This window comes from Castor canadensis, chromosome 11 (genome assembly GCF_047511655.1).
Source record: "Castor canadensis chromosome 11, mCasCan1.hap1v2, whole genome shotgun sequence".
Lineage (NCBI taxonomy): Eukaryota > Metazoa > Chordata > Mammalia > Rodentia > Castoridae > Castor > Castor canadensis.
The window spans coordinates 20782592-20790196 of NC_133396.1; the positions used below are offsets into that span (position 1 = coordinate 20782592).

The 7605-nt window shown below is 43.2% G+C and overlaps 1 pseudogene; it reads right to left on the reverse strand.

Moving 5' to 3' along the window:
* Positions 1-601: 601 nt before the first annotated feature.
* On the reverse strand, positions 602-850 carry LOC109687305 (cytochrome c oxidase subunit NDUFA4 pseudogene; annotated as a pseudogene).
* Positions 851-7605: the final 6755 nt, after the last annotated feature.

Sequence of the window (7605 nt, forward strand, 5' to 3'; positions counted from 1 at the left end):
CTGTGTGGTCCAAGCTGATCTTGAACTCAAGCTCCTCCTGCCTTAGCCTCTCAAATGCTGGGACCTTGTAAAGCAAAGCATGTGCTCTACTACTAAGCTACACCCCTAGCCTTTCCTTCACTCAGGGTTTCATGCTTTCTAGGCAGGTACTCTATCACTTGAGCTACTCGGGTGCCAGCTCTTTTTTTTTTTTCCTCCAGTACTGGGGTTTGAACTCAGGATCTATACCTTGAGCCACTCCACCAGCCCTTTTTTTTGTGAAGGGTTTTTTCGAGATAGGGTCTCTCAAACTATTTGCCAGGGCTGCTTTGAACCACGATTCTCCTGATCTCTGCCTCCTGAGTAGCTAGGATTACAGGTGTGAGCCACCAGTGCCTGTTTTTCTGCATTCTTAGGTAGGCAGGCACTCTTACCACTTGAGCCATTCTGCCAATTCCTTCACTCTTTTTTTTTTTTTTTTGGTAGAGATTTCTTATTCAGTGTAGTAAATCCAACAAATGAACATGATATCATGCGTTCAGAGGAGAAATATTTCCTGGTTCTGTGGAAAATTGTGCAAATGGCTTCTGAAAGACCTTTATTTTAAGCAGTTTTGTAGTAAGGCTTTTCACTTAGAAGTCTGGGCCTTCTTTCTTCAGTTTGCTGTAGTCCACATTCACTGAGTAGAACTTGTATTGATCCTTGGGACCCACTTTGTTCCAGAGCTCTGGGTTATTCTTCCTGTCCCAACTGACATCTGGACTGAACATTGCCAGATGTATCACATACAGTGCTGCTCCAATAAACATGAAGAGGGGATCAAACTTGGATGTTTCTTGACCTGGCCAATGGAAAGATGCTGGTGGAGCATCTTTGCAGCAAAGGGCTATAGTCTGAATAGAGAAAAACTCTGTCAGGCTTGAGACTGAGCAGCCTCTGTCTCCTTCACTCTTAATTCCATGTTTCACGTGGGTCAAGAAGGGATCATATAACCTCTCTATGGTCAGGGCCACAGTGATTTGGGTATGCAGCCTATAGGGGCCAATGGGAATCATATCTGAGATGCTGGATGGAAGGACCTGGACAGAGATCCCCTTCACTGGGGTTACTTAGCTGTTAGGCCTAAACTTTAGTTGTTGATGGTCATCTTTGACTCCACGTGGGAAGAATCTGATTATTAACACAGATTAACATGTTGTAACATGCACAGAGGAAGAGAAAAGATACAAGACTGATAACTTACCAGAACCTGGTATTACACCAGCCATTCTGCATCTATTTCTAGAGAATTTTGCAATTATATAAATTCTCTCTGGTTTTTTTTTTTTAAACTGAAACTGGTTTGAGGTGAGTTTATGACATTTGCAAGAAAAAGAATCCTAAAATTAATTCATCCATTCATTCAACAAGTATTTTTGTTTGTTTGTTTGCTTGCTTGCTTTTTTTTTGTTTGTAGCACTGAGCTTTGAACTCAGGGCCTCATGCTTACTAGGCAGGTGCTCTACCACCACCAGGGCCACCAGCCTTTTTTTGTGTGTTGAGTATTTTCATGATAGGATCTCTGGAACTATTTGCCCAGGCTGGCCTCAACCCATGATCCTCCTGATCTCTTCCTCCCAAGTAGCAGTATTACAGGTGTGAGACACTGATGCCCAGCTTTAATGAGTGTTTATTGATATAAAGATCTATGGGAGGTCTGAGAAAGGAATGATTAGTATAACTAGAGTGGGGAAGAAGTTGGTTTAATAGGAGAGGTAGAGGGAACTGGGAGTGTGGCTCATCAGTTGAGTGCTTGACTTTTTTTTTTTTTTTTTTGGCAGTGCTGGGTTTGAACTCAGGGCTACACCTTGAGCCATTCTACCAGTCTTTTTTTGTGATGGGTTTTCCAAGATGGGGTCTCAAGAACTATTTGCCCTGGCTGACTTGGAACCTTGATCCTCCTGATCTCTGCCTCCTGAGTAGCTAGGATTATAGGTGTGAGTCACTGGTGCCCAGCTGGGTGCTTGCTTTTTATGTGTGAGGTCCTGGGTTCAGTCTTCAGCACCATAAAAATAAATAAATAAATAAATAAATAAAATAAGGAAGAGCAGAGGTGGAAACTGAGGATGCCATTCTAGAAAGGGAGTTCAACTTGAGCAAAGACTAACACACCTGAAATTTTGTGGTTCATTCCTGGCCAGTAGACTCCCTAAGAACATGTTGACATATAGCAGGAACTGGGACCAGGACCAGATTCTTTTTTTGTAAGAAATTTTGTTTTTGTTTTTGTTTTTTTTATAATAAATTTTTATTAGGATATATTCATGATACAGGGGGGATTCATAGTGACAATTCCAATTAGACTTATATTGTACATTATTTACATTGCCCCCATCATCTCTCTTCCTCAGCCCCCACACCGCTTGCAATTGCAGAAATTTCTTAGTTCTGTTTCATATAGGTATATGAAGTCCATCTGTCATAGGCTGTCACCTCAATCTCCTTCCTTCCCCCCTTCCACTAGCCCCCCCCCCCACAATACCTATTTTACAGTCTGGTTTTCATTATTAACATTTAAGTTGATATTCAAAGAGGTGTCTCAATGTATGTCCACTGTGGGTGGGCTTTACTTTGGTCTGTTCAACCCCTTCCATTACTCTCCCTTACCCCTTCACCTCCAACCCCCATTTTTTTTTGTCTGATTTTTAAAAATTTTTTATTCATTTATTCACATGTGCATACATTGTTTGGGCCATTTCTCCCCCCTGCCCCTCACCCCCTCCCTCTCCCCCCCACCTCCTCACTTCCAGGCAGAACCTGTTCTGCCCTTATCTCTAATTTTGTTGAAGAGAAGACGTAAGCAATAATAAGAAAGACAAAGCATTTTTGCTAGTTGAGATAAGGATAGCTATACAGAGAGATTCCTAGCATTGCTTTCATGTCCAAATGTGTTAGAACCCAAGCTGATTCATCTCTACCTGACCTTTTCACTAGTTCCTGATGCCCTTCCCATATTGACCTCTATTACTTTAAGGTTTCTGTATTAGTTCCTCTGCAGTAGGGACATCAAACACTTTCAAGTTTTGGGTTTCCTACCTATCCCCATACCTCCCATATGTGCTCTCCCCTTAGCATGTGACCCAAGACCAATCACATTGCTGTATTTGCCTTAGATCTGAAGTCCATATATGAGGGAGAACATACAATTTTTGGTCTTCTGGGCCTGGCTAACTTGCTCAGAATGGTGTTCTCCAGTTCCATCCATTTACTTGAGAATGATAAGATTTCATTCTTCTTCGTGGCTGAGTAAAATTCCATTATGTATAAGTACCACATTTTCTTGATCCATTCATCTGTAGTAGGGCATCTTGGCTGTTTCCATAACTTGGCTATTGTGAATAGCGCTGCAATAAACATGGGTGTGCAGGTGCCTCTGGAGTAACCTGTGTCACATTTCTTTCAACCCCCATTTTTTAACAGCTTTCAGTACACATCTTTATATCCTCTACCTTCACATCTTAAGTTATGCGATATTACTGATGCTCTATCATTTTCTTTTCCTTTCTCTCTTTCCCAAAGAGTCCATAGAGTCGTTCCACTGTTACAAACATGCTCTAGATCTGAGTTTGTATATGATCTTGCGTGGTTTTGTGTATATGTTTATCTTTGACTCTATCTTCCACGTATGGGAGAAAACATGTGGCTTTTGTGTTTCTGATCCTTGATTACTTCACTTAACATGATATCCTCCAATTGCATCCATTTACCTTCAAACCCCATGTCATTATTCCCTGTGGCTGAGTAATACTCCATTGCATGTATATATATATGTATATGTATAAATTTCTTGATCCATTCATCAGTTGTAGTGCACCTGGGTTGTCTCCAGAGCTTAGCTATTGTGACGAGTGCTGTGATGAACATTGCTGTGCAGGTGTCTCTGCTGTATCCTGTCTTACATTCCTTTGGGTGGATGCCCAGGAGCGGTATCACTGGATCATATGGCAGTTCTATCTGTAGTTTTTTGAGGAATCTCCATACTGCTTTCCATAGTGGTTGTGCTAATTTGCATTCCTACCAGCAGTTCCTATTTCACCACATCCTCACCAGTATTGTTTTTATCCTTGATTATGGCCATTCTAACTTGATCCATCTGATCTCTGCCTCCTGAGTAGAGGATTACAGGCATTAGCCACTGGCGCCCAGCTAAGGACCAGATTCTTAAGAGGCCTGTGAGCCATACCACAGACTTTAACCCTTTGACCAAAGGAAAGGCATTTAGCCTGCAAAACGTATTTTCTTTCCACATTTTTTTCAGGTGTTCCTTGAGTTATAATAGAGTTACATCCAGATAAACCCACCCTAAATTATATTATTATAAAGTCAAAAATGCACTTAACATACTTAACATACCGATCATCATAAGTTGCCAGGCACTGGTGGCTCATGCCTGTAATCCTAGCTACTCCTGAGGCAGAGATCAGGAGAATCGTGATCAAAGCCAGCCCCAGCAAATAGTTCCATGAGACCATGTCTCAAAAACATCCATCTCAAAAATAGTGCTGGTAGAGTGGCTCAAGTTGAAAGCCCTGAGTTCAAGCCCCAGTACTGAAAAAAAAATACATAAATAAAAATTAAATAAATAAGTAACCTAGTCTGTCTTAAATATGCTTAGAACATTTGCATTGGCCTACATTTGGGTAAAATCCTCTAACATAAAATCTATTTTATTTGTCTGTTTATTTTTTGTTGGTACTGGGGTTTGAACTGAAGCCTTAAGCTTGCTAGGAAGACTTGAGCACTCCACCAGTCCTTTTTTTGTTTGAGTATTTTCAAAATTGTGTCTTGGAAACTATTTGCCTGGGCTGGCTTCGAACTGTGATCCTCCTGATCTCTGCCTCCTGAATAGCTAGGATTACAGGTGTGAGCCACCAGCACCCAGCAAAGCCTATTTTATTTTTTATTTTACTTTGTTTGTTTATTTGCTTATTTATTCACTTATTTTGTGGTACTGGAATTTGATCTCAGGGCTTACACTTGAGCCACTCCCACCAGACCTTTTTTGTGATAGGTTTTTTTCAAGATGGGCTCTCACAAACTATTTGCTGGGGTTGGCTTGGAACCTCAGTCCTCCTGATCTCTGCTTCCTGAGTAGCTAGGATTAAAGGCATGAGCCACCAGAGCCCAGCTAAACCTATTTTATAATAATGTTTGATATCTTGTATAACTGCTGAGTACTGTATACTGTATAGTATGGTATAGGTTGCTCCCCTCTTGAGCCTGTGACTAACTGGAAGAAGCAACTCGTGGCCACTGCCCAGCATCAAGAGGGAGTACTAGACTGCATATAACTAGGGAAAAAGATCAAAGCTGAAAATACAATTACTACTTAATATGTATAACTTCCACATTATCGTGGAAAACTTATAGGTTGAACCATTGTAAGTCAGACACCATCTGTGTATATTTCTGGCAGTAAATATGGAGAATGGATAGAAAGAGAACCAAACTCAGTTCAGATGGTCCAGGTGAGAGACATGAGGGACACCACCAATCCAAGACTGGCTGCAGCTGTCTCCGACCTGGTGGAAAGTCACCTCATAAAAATAAGGACTAGAGGAGGCCATACAGGGACCTGATAACTCAACTTGAGATTGAAGAGGAACTTCCCTAAGTCCCAAGTAACACTTAATGGAGTCCTTTGAGAGACAGTACCCTTACTTTATTGTCTGATTATAACCGTTAGAAATAATGCTAATGATGGGTGGGCAAATTCAGGACTGGTAGTGGAAGTTGCTGTGTGGCTGTGGGACCTTGGAATGCCCATCAAATCCTACTGGGAGGCAGGACTATTTCTCCAACGCCTATGACCACCCTCAGACATTAGAGGAAGAGTCTGATTCTAGCTGGGCTTCTGGGCACTAGGAGGTAAAGGAAGGATGCTACAGGGTGCAGAGGTCTCCGGGAAAATGGCTGTTCAGAGAATTTGGACCACTCTTCACAAAGGGGTGGCCAGAATCAAGCTGGTGAGCACAGTACAGCAAAGCAACTTGCTGACATTTTTTAAAATATTTATTTATTTATTTTTGTGGTACTGGGCTTTGAACTCAGAGCCTATACCTCCAGCCCTCTTTTGTGAAGGGTTATTTTGAGATAGGGTCTTGTGAACTATTTCCTGGGGCTGGCTTCAAACATCGATCCTCCTGATCTCTTGCCTCCTTAGTAGCTAGGCTTATAGGTGAGCCACTGGTGACAGGTAACTTGCTGATCTTGAAAGGGTGGTCAGTAGACTAGGGAGGGAGTGGTTAGTGGGAGAAAGGGAAGGAACTTATGGGTGAGAATTAAAAAGATGGCTTCCTATCCCAGGGAAAGTGTGGCTACACCTGGCCTCATTCTCTGCTTTTCACAGCTGCACATCTATGTTCCTGAGGAAGAAGGTGACTTGGAGTGCCTCTCCTGGCAGAGGGGAACTTTTCTGGCTCCCAGTGTCTGAATTTTCAGCATCAGTGTCCATTTATTCGATGGGAAGCCAGCCTTTCTCAAAGACTTAGAACTCTGGGCTCAGCCAAGCACCAGTGGCTCATGCCAGTAATCCCAGCTACTTAGGAGGATCGAGGCTCAAGGCCAGCCTGGGCAAATAGTCTGTGAGACCTCATCTCCAAAATAACCAGAGCAACTGGACGAACTGGAGGTGTGGCTCAAGTGGTAGAGCGCCTGCTTTTCAAGTTCACACTCCAGTCCCACCAAAGACCGACCAGACAAAAAAAACTTCTGGGCTCTCCTGGAATCTGCTGCTGGGGACATGAGAACAGAGGTGTCAAGGGGGAAACATATACATGGCTCAGGAGGAATATTCAGCCTATCTGAGGTAGCAGGAGGCTGGAGTGCAACCCTAGGGATGGCATTACTTTTTGGGGGGACACTCCTCCTAGGTGATTTGGAGGCAGGCAGAACCCACAGGATGATTCAAACCCACTGCTCTAGGAGATCCATCACCTGGGGCAGCTTGCTCCTGGGGAAGAGAGTCAATAGTTGCCCAATATAGGGGTGTGGGAGAATGAGACTCTGTATGGATACACCTAGCATACAGATGCACTGCTACCTTTTGTCTCTGACATCCAGCCCTCTGAGGCAGGACCTCTGATTGCTGCCTCCTCCAGGCCTTGGGGAGCAGGGAGGATGGCATTTGGGAGAAGCTCAGGTTCACAGGGTGCATCTAAAGGATGAAGGCTCTCACAGCTGGGAAGGGGATCAGACTATAGAATTATGAACGGTAACCTTTAAACACGTGGAGCCAGGCTATCTGCCTTTTGAGTCCCAGCTCTGCCACTTACCTATGTGACCTCAACAAGTGGCTCTTTCTTCTTCTCTCAAATGGAGATAATGATGATAAAATCTACCTTATAGGGTGCTGTCAGATTAAATAAGCAATCACTTGCCAAAGTGCTTAGACCCTTACTAGTGGATCCATTGGCTGTTATCTCCCTCCCTCCTTCTCCAGCCCAGGCAAAGCAAGTTTATACCAACAGTTCTCATTCTCTCTCTCCCTCCCTCTCCCCCCTTTACTTCCCCTCCCTCCCTGGTTCCTTCCACTCCTCTGTAGCTCACCCTCAGTAACTGCTTTGGGTGTACACAACTCCACACAGA